Below are 11,843 nucleotides of genomic sequence, written 5' to 3'. Positions count from 1 at the left end.
AAGAGGGAAGGAACCAGTATGAGGAGAAGGAGAAACTAATAGGACATGAATGTGAACAACATGCATTATTATACATAAAATTATACACACACACACACACACACACACACATATATATATATATATATATATATATATATATATATATATATATAATGTGAATGCAATAAGAAACTCATTTAATAAAATCAATATATATGTATGATAATAGCAATATAAATACTAAAATTTGCATTATAGAAACACCTTTGGGTTTCTATAATATACTTTTTGTGTTAGTCAGTATCAAAAATATGATGGTATATTTATGGGGGACTGGATTTTGCTTTTCAAAGAAATATTCTCCCAAATCATCATGTGCAAGTATGCTACAGCCAGAGTTTTATGCAAGCCTCGTTTATGTGTCTCCGCAGTGCCTTGGTGGCCTTGGCTGTGAGCCTCAGTTGTGCCCTCTGTCAAGTCTGGAGCAGTGGAAAGAGTACTGGCTCTGCAGTGAGGCGATTGCTCTCTCAGTCCCTAGTCACAGAGCTGGAGGTGATAACACCTCGGTAATGGTTTCTTCATTTATAAAATATGAGTAACCACAGCTACCTGGTGGGGTTATTGAAGAATAGGAGCATAGTGTTAGTAACAAGTGCACAACAGATGTTTATTTTTATTTCTCTAAGCAATGTTTCATAAGTGTTCTACTGTTCTTAAATCAAAGAGACCAGGTTCCGACTGGGATGCAGATGAAAAACATGCACCTTACAGTAGAGTATCCCAAAGTTTGAATAAAAGCATGCAGATATGCAAGCATGCGGACAATTGTATAATCTCTGTCCATATTCCTGTATTGGTGGCTGGGTCAAGGTTTCTGTTGCTGTGGTGAAACATCATAACCAAGGCAGTTGGGGACGAAAAGCTTTATTCCAGTTTACACTTTGAGATGACAGTCCATCGCTGAGAGAAGTCAAGGCAGGCACTCAAAGAGAGTAGGAATCTGGAGGCAGGAGCTGATGTAGAGCCATGGAGGGAATGCTGGAGGAGCAATCTGTCTGGCTCAGTTCATGCTTCTAGGAAATAACCCTGACAGACCTATCTCCCAGTTGATTCCAGATTCAATCAAAGTGACAGTCAATATTACTCCTCACAATTCCCAAGGGCGTTCGACATATTGCAGCTCAAATTTATAATCCAGTCTAAGTGTGAGAGTGCTCTTGAGGTAGAAACTGAATCTAACCATCCAATCTGCACTGTCTAATGATAGTTTCCTATTTTAATAAAGCAAAACCGTAAGTTTATAAACAACTATGTATGGATTGCTAGTGTGTGTGTGTGTGTGTGTGTGTGTGTACCTCCAACATGTTTAATTTTAGATTAAAAAACAAAATTTAAATAAAAAATAAGCAGTTTTACATTTACTTAGTGTGTGTTTGTACACATGCCTGCGTGGCATGCAGCAGTCAGGGGATAACTTCCTGGAGCAGGTTCTCCCCCCTTCTACCTTGTTGGTTTTGGAGACTGAATCATGTCATTAGGCTTGGCAGCAAGGGATTTTTACCCTCTAAACCATCTTTCCTAGTTCTAAAACTTTAAAATCCACAAGTGTGTACAAAGACAATGCTTAACAGTTCTAACAGTGTGTACCATAAATATTACTGCAAGAAGTGATGACAGAGCACAAAAGAAGAAGCGTATATGGAAAAGAGCAGAGTGCACTTGCAGACATGTTCAGTCCCCTCCCTGCTCTGGCCTGTGGTGAGCTTATATCTCAGAATGAGGTTTGCTCTGTCACATTTGTACATGAGAATTCTGTGGTGCGGTGTCAAACATCAGGACATTGTACATATCTGAAAAGGATGTAAACATGAGATTAACTGGATCAGGGGCTGGGCTGATAAGTACCACTGTTTAATGACAAGTCCTTGTGGTACTATCCTGCATCCTAGTATGGGGATAGTGTATCTCTACCCAATCCACAGGTTTTAACTATGAGAGAAAGGTCAGTTTGTATTTCACAGGCCAAACTTCAAATATCCCCATCTTTATTTGTCTATAGGGCTAAAAGCAGTGGCCATCCCAAATATGAACATTAATGTCAAAATACCTAGTTGAGTCCAATACCTATCTGCTGCTGTGTGTGCGCACCCACTGTGTGTAGGGTGCTGTAGGAGGGCCTGAGGAAGGAGCGTGGTAGTAAGCAAGGAATGAACAAGCAAACCAGCAAATAGCTGGCATAGTTTTAGTCCTCTAAGAGTTGAGAGTTTTGCTGAAGAGGCACAATTTTATCAAAAATAAATAAATAAATGAAAGTCAATTTAATAGAGACAGTTTAAATGTCAGTTTTGGAAACTTTTTGTTGTTGTTGTTGTTGTTGTTGTTGTTATTCCAGAATTTAAAAAGAAAGTAGGACCAGAGCCAAAGCAGCCAGTTCTAAAGTGACGTCCTTAAACTTTAGAAGTTTCCTTGGCGCAGCAAAAACATTCCAGGAAGTAAAGCGGTTATAAATAGCTTCAGATCATTGTGGAAATGTACTGGGAAACTGGCAAAAAATGAATCAGTCGGGCTTTCCACAAGACCCACCTAAGCAAGACCCCAAAGCAAGGTGTCAGGAAGCTGTCTGGGCATGATGTGTTTAGGGCCGGTGGTGACGGAGTTCCAGGCATGAGAAAGAGACTCAGTCTGAAGTGCTCTCAGGCTGGATCAACTCTAAGGAAGGACAGCATGTTTTCCTAGCAGCGGAAGAAAGGTTCTGGAAGACACTATTTCTAGCAAGGCAGGCTCCTCTCACAAGCACTGAAAATGTTTCTGTCTGGGGTAAGGGCTTCAGTGTAGGGAAGCAGATATAATAAGCACCATTACATTTTTTAAAAGTAGACAAAGGCATCTCTGGGAAATTCCCAATATTTTATACATTCCCGTCGCCAATATGTCTCACTGTGAGGTTTGGTGAGTTTCACGGAAGAACTGTGATATCCAGTTTAAACAGGAAGTCCTCATAAAACATGTCATGGAGATTTTAGTGCTATGCAAATGGCTTCCTTTGTGTCTTTCATTTTATGTGTGTGGGTTGTTTTTCCTGCACACATGTCTGTGCATCACATGTATGCAGTGAACTAGAATTACGGACGGTTGTTAGCTGACAAGTGAGAGGGGGGAATTGAACCCCTGTCCTCTGCAGAAGAAGTCAGCATCAGTGTTCACACCCAGCGAGCATTTCTCCAGCTTTGATCCTTCTGTCTCTCATCTGTCCTTTGTATCTCTGAAGATGATGGGAAAGCTACAGAACTCCAGGAAGGGGTGGGGAAAGGGGCAGAGAGAACCTTGGTTTTCCTGGGCTCTGGGCTCTTCTGTACTGGAGAGCTAAGACATACTTTCCCTCGGAAATGCTGGGATGTTATTAGGGCTGAAATAATTGAAACAAAACAAAAGTAAAACTTCCTTTTGAAGTATCTTTTGAGCACTGATGAAAAATATAAGACCAGTGGTATGATGGGCAACTTATCAGTTCTGACTTTCAGGGAAAGTTTAGGTCAAAGAAAACCTCTCCAAAAGAGGAGAACTGAAGTTCTGAGATTTTCTTTTCCAAGGTCAAAGGACGAAATAGTTTGCAGTTCCCGAGAGCTTGTGATTTCCTTCCTGCTTCTTTTCATCTCTATCAACCCTGCATTCCACTGCTTTGCCATTAATGAGCCATCCTCCCCACACTTCTGCAGTAGGCATCTGGCGACAGCTCTTGCACTTGTGTGGCAGCTTTTAAATTCCCATCCTTTTGAGCAGCTGCAGTCAGGCTGACATGAGTCAGTGGGAGGGGCTTAGAGGAACCCGCTCAGTCCTCCAGGGAGCAGTAACCTTTTGACAGTCTCACAAACAGAAGATTTTAAGTCCAGTGACTCCAAGAGCTCATTCTGTACATGCAAAAGCAACTGCAGTTTTCCCAAGGTCTACTGTTTTTTGTTTTTCTTTTTTCTTTTTTTTCTCTTGGTCCCCAGAAAGAATCAAGTTTCTGCCTATAGCAAGACACATTCTTCAAGGATTAACTGTGACCTCATAGCTAAAGTGGATACAAAATAAAATCTGGAGACAGCTGGAAAGTGATAAGGGGTGGCAGAGAGACATTTGGGAGTATGGAGTATGGAAGTGCCAAGGTCTTACTTTTGCAGGCCGGCCTAAATAGAGAAGTCAAGTTATTACTTTTCTCCTCTTCTTCTAATCTTCTATTCTTACTGTATTCACATAGGTGATTTTCAAAGTATGGGTTCCTTTTCTAGGGCCTTAAGGGTCCTAGATGGCTTGTTAGAGGGTTGGCATCTTCAACTCAGGCTCCTTCAGCAATAATAGTGAGCAGGTAGTGTCATCCTCTGAGGCAACCACATTGAGTACCTAACTGCTGATATTTGACTCTATAAGAAGGTCAATAAACAAACAATGATAGCAATGGGTCGTGGACTCCTTCGGGAAACTAGAAAATGACCCCTTATTTCTCTATTTCCGTGCACTGTTCTCCCCAGTGCCTTTTCCTATTCTTTGTTGTGTATCATAAAATGAAAAGAGTGAAGAACAAGGGAGCCCTGTCTTGGAGGAATGAGTCCCGGAGGCAGGAGGATCAATTGATTCTTCTGATAAATTAAAATTTAGATGCTGTTTTTCTTGTAATTTGCAAAGATAAAATAGTGTCACAATCAAGACACTCTTTATACAGAGAAAAGGCAAGAAAATGGTTATCATAGCATAAATGCAAGCAATAGCTAGAGGTCAGTTGGAAACTCAGAGACACAATCCCAACGACACTGCAAAATTTCACTTTGTGACTCACCAGGTCAGGTGAGGTTAAAAGTTGTAAAGAATAGAAAACTTCTAAGGTATACAGAAAAATAAGTAGCTAGACAATCATTTAAGACAGAGGTTTTCAACTTGTGGGATGTGACCCCCTTGGGTATCACATATCAGATATTCTGCATATCAGATATCTACCTTACGATCAGTAACAGTTTTTATGGTTCGGGGTCACCACACATTAAGGGATTGTATAAATTTTCAGCATTAGGAAGCTTGAGAACCACTGCCCTAAGGGGTCTTAAATATTGGTCAGGGGGGTTAGACATCAGATTCAGAAGTATATAGGGTAGTCAGAGGGATGTTAACCAGCTGGAGGTTACCCCCAGTCCCCCATGGGAGCAGCCTCAGCATCAGCACATCTCCCTCCTGCTCTCAGATCTGCTCAACACCTACAAGAGCTGCTCTGCTCTGACTCTTCAGGAATTTCCTTCTCTTTTAGGATCTCAGGATTAGGAAAGAGCATTACGTGGCTGAACCCTGACGAGTGACTTTGTCTAAACCTCTAGGGATGTACTCATGGTGGAGAAATGGTTAGCATGACATTGGGAGGTGGCATTTTCAATTCCAACTTAATTTTATCCATCTATATACCCTCACAATGGCAAGATGACCTCTTCCTCCATATTCATTGAAGATATTTCCCTCTCCCCCTTGTACTTTAGTCATTCTTCATGTATCGATCTTAAGGTATTATCGATCTAATTTCTCACACCTGATTGGATTTGTGGGGATAAGAGATGTGTTGTGTTTCTAGTGTCTTTACCTATATGTCTAATATGTAACAAATATATTATATGATTTTATAATTGTTTATTATGTAATATTTATATTATAATTATATCATATTTATTCATTATACAGTGTATTATATAGAGAAACTAGTATAGGGAAAATTAGCATAATGCTAATAAAGAGAATAGGAGCACGGCATTGATAGAAGATGTTACAACTTGTCCATGTTCTCATTTCGTCTGTACGACAATTCTGATGGTTCTGTTCTTCATTATTTGCACAAGAAACTAAGGTTCAGCTTAAACAGGTGTCCTAGTTCATATAAGGGAAGCAGACAGGGAGGGGATTCCAGCCAGGGCAACAGAGGTCAGTCTGATCCTCAGAACTGTACTGCCCCCTGGAGGAGGATCAGGGAGAGCAGAAAAGGAACCCAGTCTCAGAGAGATTGCAAGTTTGTTTCTTATTTTGTTTTCTCAGACACTCAGACCAAGTAAGGTACTTATTTGGTGGTTGATTGACTAAGGGAGAATTTTATGTTGACTCATAAAAATTAAATCTTCTTTTAGATTTAATATTTTTCTGAAGGGCCAATATTTCACAATAAGCTTTCCTCACTCATACTAATTAATCTTTGTGATGAGTATGCTTTTTAATGTAAGTAAATAGAAGAAATATGGATAAATCCACAAAAGTATATCCAAAGAAGAGTAGTTGTGTCTCACATAAAAAATATGTACTTTTTCCTATTTGACTAACAAAAGTCATAAAATGGATCTTTCAAGTTTACTCTAATCTTTAATAATTTTAAGTATTCTCTTCTTTCTCACCAAAAGTGTGTTATTAGTATTTTTGATTTGAAAAAAATTCTTGTTTAAACCTGAGTAAGCTTAATGCAAAAGAGCAGTAACCTAAATATTTTATGAGCATAGTATATAAATTTTGTTTTTTGTACATTATTTATCCATATATGTGGATGTGTGTGTGTGTGTGTGTGCATGTACAAGTACAGCTTGCATGTAGGACTCAAAGGATGACTTGCAGTAATCATTCTTTTCTTTTACCATGTGAGTTCCAGGAACCAAAGTCTTAGAGGGAAGTACCTTCAATCCTCTGTCATTCTGCCACTTTGGGTCCATGATATTTATTTATTTATTTATTTATTTATTTATTTATTTATTTATATGACAGGACTTTTGTCTATAACCCAAAGCAGCTTTAAACTGGTGGGAATATTAAAAACTTTACTGCATTTTGCCTTCATCGGTGTATATACACTTGTGAACTCAGTCCCCACAGAGGCCAGAAGATGGTGTTAGATCTTCTGAAACTGGATTTAGAGATGGTTGTGAGCCACTGTGTAGGTGCTGGGAATCAAACATCACCCGATGCTTTTAACTGCTGTGCCATCTCTCCAGCACCCACAGATTTATGCAAATTTTAAAAGTTGAACTGTACCAGAGACAGAGCCATACTTTCTGGTAAAAATATGGTTTAGAGAAATACTTCTATTAAATGGTAAAAAGCCAGACTCTCACATAATATGAGCATTTGAGTGAGCACAGAAGACAGCTTAGTTCTGGGAATGGCCAAAACAGCCAGGATACTTCGGAGGACGGAAGGGAGTGAATTTAGAGCCAGTCTGAGTTTAAAGGCAGTGGCTTTACCTTTGTGTAATAGCTTACTGAAGTGAAGATTCTGAAGATGTGCTCTGTATCACTCTATACCCAATGTTTTAAGCAGTGTCACAGAAACATGTAGAACTCATATCTGTAATTAAATATTTTAAATAAATGTGTTTATTATTGGCCTATGTTGTGTGTGTATGTGTGTCTTTATAAAGTTCTACAATAAGGATTTATTCAAAATTTTAAGTTTCAAGTATGCAAACAAGCAGCACATGGAGGTCTAAGAGGAAGAGGATTTGAACTTTAGTGAGCTGGTGAGAAAGAGTTTACAGATTATGAAGATTGAATCTATTTGTCATAGCGGGGAAAGAGATGAGGGGAAAAAATGGAAGTCTTAAAGAGACAGGAGGCTCGTCTCTGAGGCCTTTAGTTTGTTGAAGAAAGGGTGGATTGAGAAAGATTGGGTTGCTGGAGAGACAGAGGAGGGGTGGAAATAAGTGGAGGAGTGAGAGGCGAGAAGTACAGAGTGAACGCTTCCACCTTGACAGTGAGAGACTTCTCAGAGAGGATAGGGGACATTGGCTGGAGTGAATGACAGTTCTATGCCCTTCACCTTGAGCATGTCAAAAATGGGAGAGTTTCATCTTGGAAGTTAAAGTTATTAAAGACTTTGGGAATGTGTCCAGAAGGCCAGCAAAATTGCATTGAAGTGCATGAATGAGCAAGTTGCCTTGGAAAAAGATGCTGAGGCCTGTGGGGGGACAATGGCTTGCCAGTAGCGGAGTTTATAACGCCCACTCTTCCAGGCCACTAAACTATGAGAAGTAGTGGGAGGGGATAAAAAAATCTTCTTTGGAGAGAGAAAGGGAGTGAGCATAGAATAGAAAAACAGATTTTCTGTACAAACAGTGGAAAGACAACTATTCTTGGTTATTTAACAATTAACGTCACAATCTGAAGGAGTAAAAATGACAAGAGAAATGTCACATTGGCTACTGGGAATCTAGAGCATTAAAACAATGGGCCATCATGAGATGTATATGGGCTTTAAGTACAACTTGGATTGGCTTCAACACCCATGCCATTGTCACCTGACTTAGGGCCCTACAAAGCTGCTCAACTTTGCTGAGCCTCATTTTTTTCTGATATGAAATAAGAATTCTAATAATTTATTATATACAGACTTCTTTTTTATATGGATAGAATATGATATCCACTATAATGTTGTAATGGTTTGAATATGCTTGGCCCAGGGACTGACACTATCAGGAAGATTGGGTTGCTGGAGGGATAGAGGAGGGGCCTTGTTGGATTAAGAGTGGCCTTGTTAGAGGAAGTGTGTCATTATGGGAGTGGGCTTTAAGACCCTAATCTTAGTTTCTTGGAGGCCGGTATTCTGTTAGCAGCCTTCAGATTAAGATGTAGAACTCTCAGCTCCTTCTGCACCATGTCTGCCTGGACACTACCATGCTCCTGCCTTGATGATAATGGACTTAAACTCTGAACCTGTAAGCCAGCCCCAATTAAATGTTGTCCTTATAAGAGTTGCCTTGGTCATGGTGTCTGTTCACAGCAGTAAAACCCTAACTAAGACAAAGGTCTTCTATGTTGATGAGTAGTTGCCATTATAAAGGTATCATCTTGATGTGTTTTAACTTTCCGCAGTGTCCGTTAACTGGGTCAATTGCAGTTAAAGAACAATCAGTACAAGATTCCAAGAAGAAAGAACTTCTAAGTTTTAAATTGTGCACTAGTCAGGGTAACATAACAAAATCTTATGCCGTCTTATTATGTCTACCCAAGACAGAAGTCATTCTTTAAGCCAGTGTATCTACTCTGTGTACATTATCCACTCCACTATTCACTTACTGGTACCTTCTCATTTATCATACCAGGTATTGTGGTATCTCAGAGTTCATACATAGGATTTGCTACTATCTAAGGTTTGGGTCACCTACAATGGGTTTTTGCACACATCTGTTGATAAGGGGTGTGTGTGTGTGTGTGTGTGTGTGTGTGTGTGTGTGTGTGTATGTGTCTACCTACTATATCATTCTTGTTATTGTTATTTTGGCTTCTGGTATCATCGTAGACCTAAATTTCTTTTCTTTATTAATTAAGTTATTTCCTTTCTAACCCAATCACAGATTCCTCCCTTGTTTCTTCCAAGTCCCTCCCTCTCATCTCCTTCCGGCAGTCCCTGTCATGGTATGCTGTCGACAGAAATCTCCCATCTCTGAGGCTAAACACTTTCTGATAATCATATGTGATAATCACAGTTGAAACTGTGGCCCCAAGCTAATGTTTAGTGAGATGACCAGGCCAGGAACATATTTCACTAATGAAAATAAAAAAGGTTGAACATATGGTGAGGTGTATTAGCACACCGAAGTAAGTGGGTATAGTTGGGAAGTGAGAACTAGTATTCCACTGTACTGGAATACATTATACAAGAAGAAGCAGCTTTGTCTTAAGGGAGAGATATGTGTTGTCTGGGTTTCAGTGCTTTTATTGGAATACTACATCTTCCCAACCTAGTGAGCTGTTGTAAAGATTATATGAGATAAGTGAAGGTTCTTTGGCAGCTGGGAAAATGGTGCATATGGAGGTCATTATGCTTGTGAGTATTTCTGAGCCAGATTTTCAGTGGTTGCTATTTGCATTATCCCAATAAGATGCAGAGAAAATGATGAACTATTGTCCATAGGAAAGAGAAAAAAAAATGAAAATCTTCTCAATATCACTGAAACTTTTGTGGATCATAACAGTAGTAGGAAAATTTTGTAGCTCTGGGGAGAGGCTTGTTCTGTTAGGGTATTGTATTATTTAGACAGCCATTAGGAAACATCTTTCTTAGTAAACAGTGCCATAACACCATGAGACATAACATTTTTCTAAGAGAATTGTGGCCTTTTAAAGGTGGGAAAACCAAAGGAAACCCCAAAATGACCTACTTCAGTTGTTTACTTGGAAGAAGGCAAGAAAATAGGGATCTTTCCAGCATTTCAAAAGCCAGTTAATTGATTTTTTTCTTTGAATGCAGCCCTATATTCACAGTCCCCTGTCTCTGTCTCTTTAGTTCTTAGATAGTAGATGCTCACCTCAATGCCCACTTACCTGCTTTTATTCATTTTCAGACTTTTATGGCCTTTCTCTTCAACTGAGTGGCCATTTTTTTTTAAATGTATTCTGCTTCTCCCCTCTGCCTGCCGGCTGTCTATTTGGAGCAGAAAATTCTGCTCACAGATCTCTGCTTTCTATTTCATTTGGCCTCCAAATGATTGGTTACATTTAAGTGTTTTTTATTTTAATTTAATAAAGGTAAACTGTGGCAATAATCAGTGAAAGTGTGTAAGTGGTAAAGATTCAGCCCCCAGAAAATAGAGTCAAGCCCACTGAGGTCAGATGTGAAAGATGGATTACCACCAGCAGCAACTTCGCTGATGTGGACACGTCTTCAGGAGCTCAATCTCTCCAGACTGTATGTTTTCTTGGTACCACTGCCCATTATGAAAGTCAGAGTATCTGAAACTGGGAATGGAACCTGGAACAGTCACTTTGGAAACTAGTTCCTCAGAAAACTAAAAATAGAGCTACCGTAGGACCCAGGTATACTTTTCTTTGGCTTATAGCCAACGGACTCTAAGTCAACAGTACACAAAGACAGCTACACATCCATGTTTATAACGTTATGATTTACAAAATCTAGGAAGCAGAAGCAGTCTAGATATCCATGAACAGCTGAATAGATAAACAATTGTGTTACATGCACACAATGGAATTTTATTCAGTAATGGAAAAAAATGGATAGAACCAGAACTTATTGTTAAGAAAAGTAAGCTAGACTCAGAAAGATGAATACCATATGTTTTCTCTCATATGTGGGATCTAGATTTACATTTATATCAACAAGCATGTGTGTGTGTATGTGTGTGTATGTATGTGTGTATATCTGTGTATCTGTGTGTGTGTGTGTGTGTGTGTGTCTGTGTGTGACAAAGGTATAACAAGGACCATAAGAAGAGGATGAATAGATTTTACGGGATGGAGAATGGGGAAAATGAGGGTAATCAAATACAAGTGATAAGAAATGGTTCTGATGATGGTCAGGGGATACTTGGAATGGGGGATGAGGAAGAACAAAGTATCTTGAAATATATGCATAAAATATCATAATGTACTCCATATGTACTTCATATGCTAGCTTAAGAGATCCATTAAAAAAATGTGGGATTTGTAGTGAGGAAGAGCAGCAAAGTCTCCTGTTGCACAGCTACATTCGTCAGGAGCAGGGCTACATATGGAGCCACACTGCACCGTTAAGGAAGGACCACTTTTAGTCGTGATGAACTCACAGGAGAATCCTAAAATGGTAGTCAACTAACCCATCAAGGTTCTGGGCAAGACGATATTTAACTATATAAGTTTCAATTGTGTAGAATAGAAAGGAACATAGGTAAACTGGCTGATTATAAGAGATTGAGTGCTTAAAGTTAAACAGGACATCTTTATCATCTCTTCACTCTAGGGCTCAGGGAAAGTTTTAGAAGAAGAGGCAGAAAGAAAGAACCAGAGGATGGAGGGAAGCATTGCAAAATGCTGTTGTCTGGCCATAATAGGGCACTTCATGAAATCACAGCAGCCATGGCTACCTGTACAGGACCT

The sequence above is a fragment of the Grammomys surdaster genome, unplaced genomic scaffold (genome assembly GCF_004785775.1).
Source record: "Grammomys surdaster isolate TR1022 unplaced genomic scaffold, NIH_TR_1.0 126066, whole genome shotgun sequence".
NCBI lineage: Eukaryota > Metazoa > Chordata > Mammalia > Rodentia > Muridae > Grammomys > Grammomys surdaster.
This window is presented reverse-complemented; position numbering follows the sequence as displayed.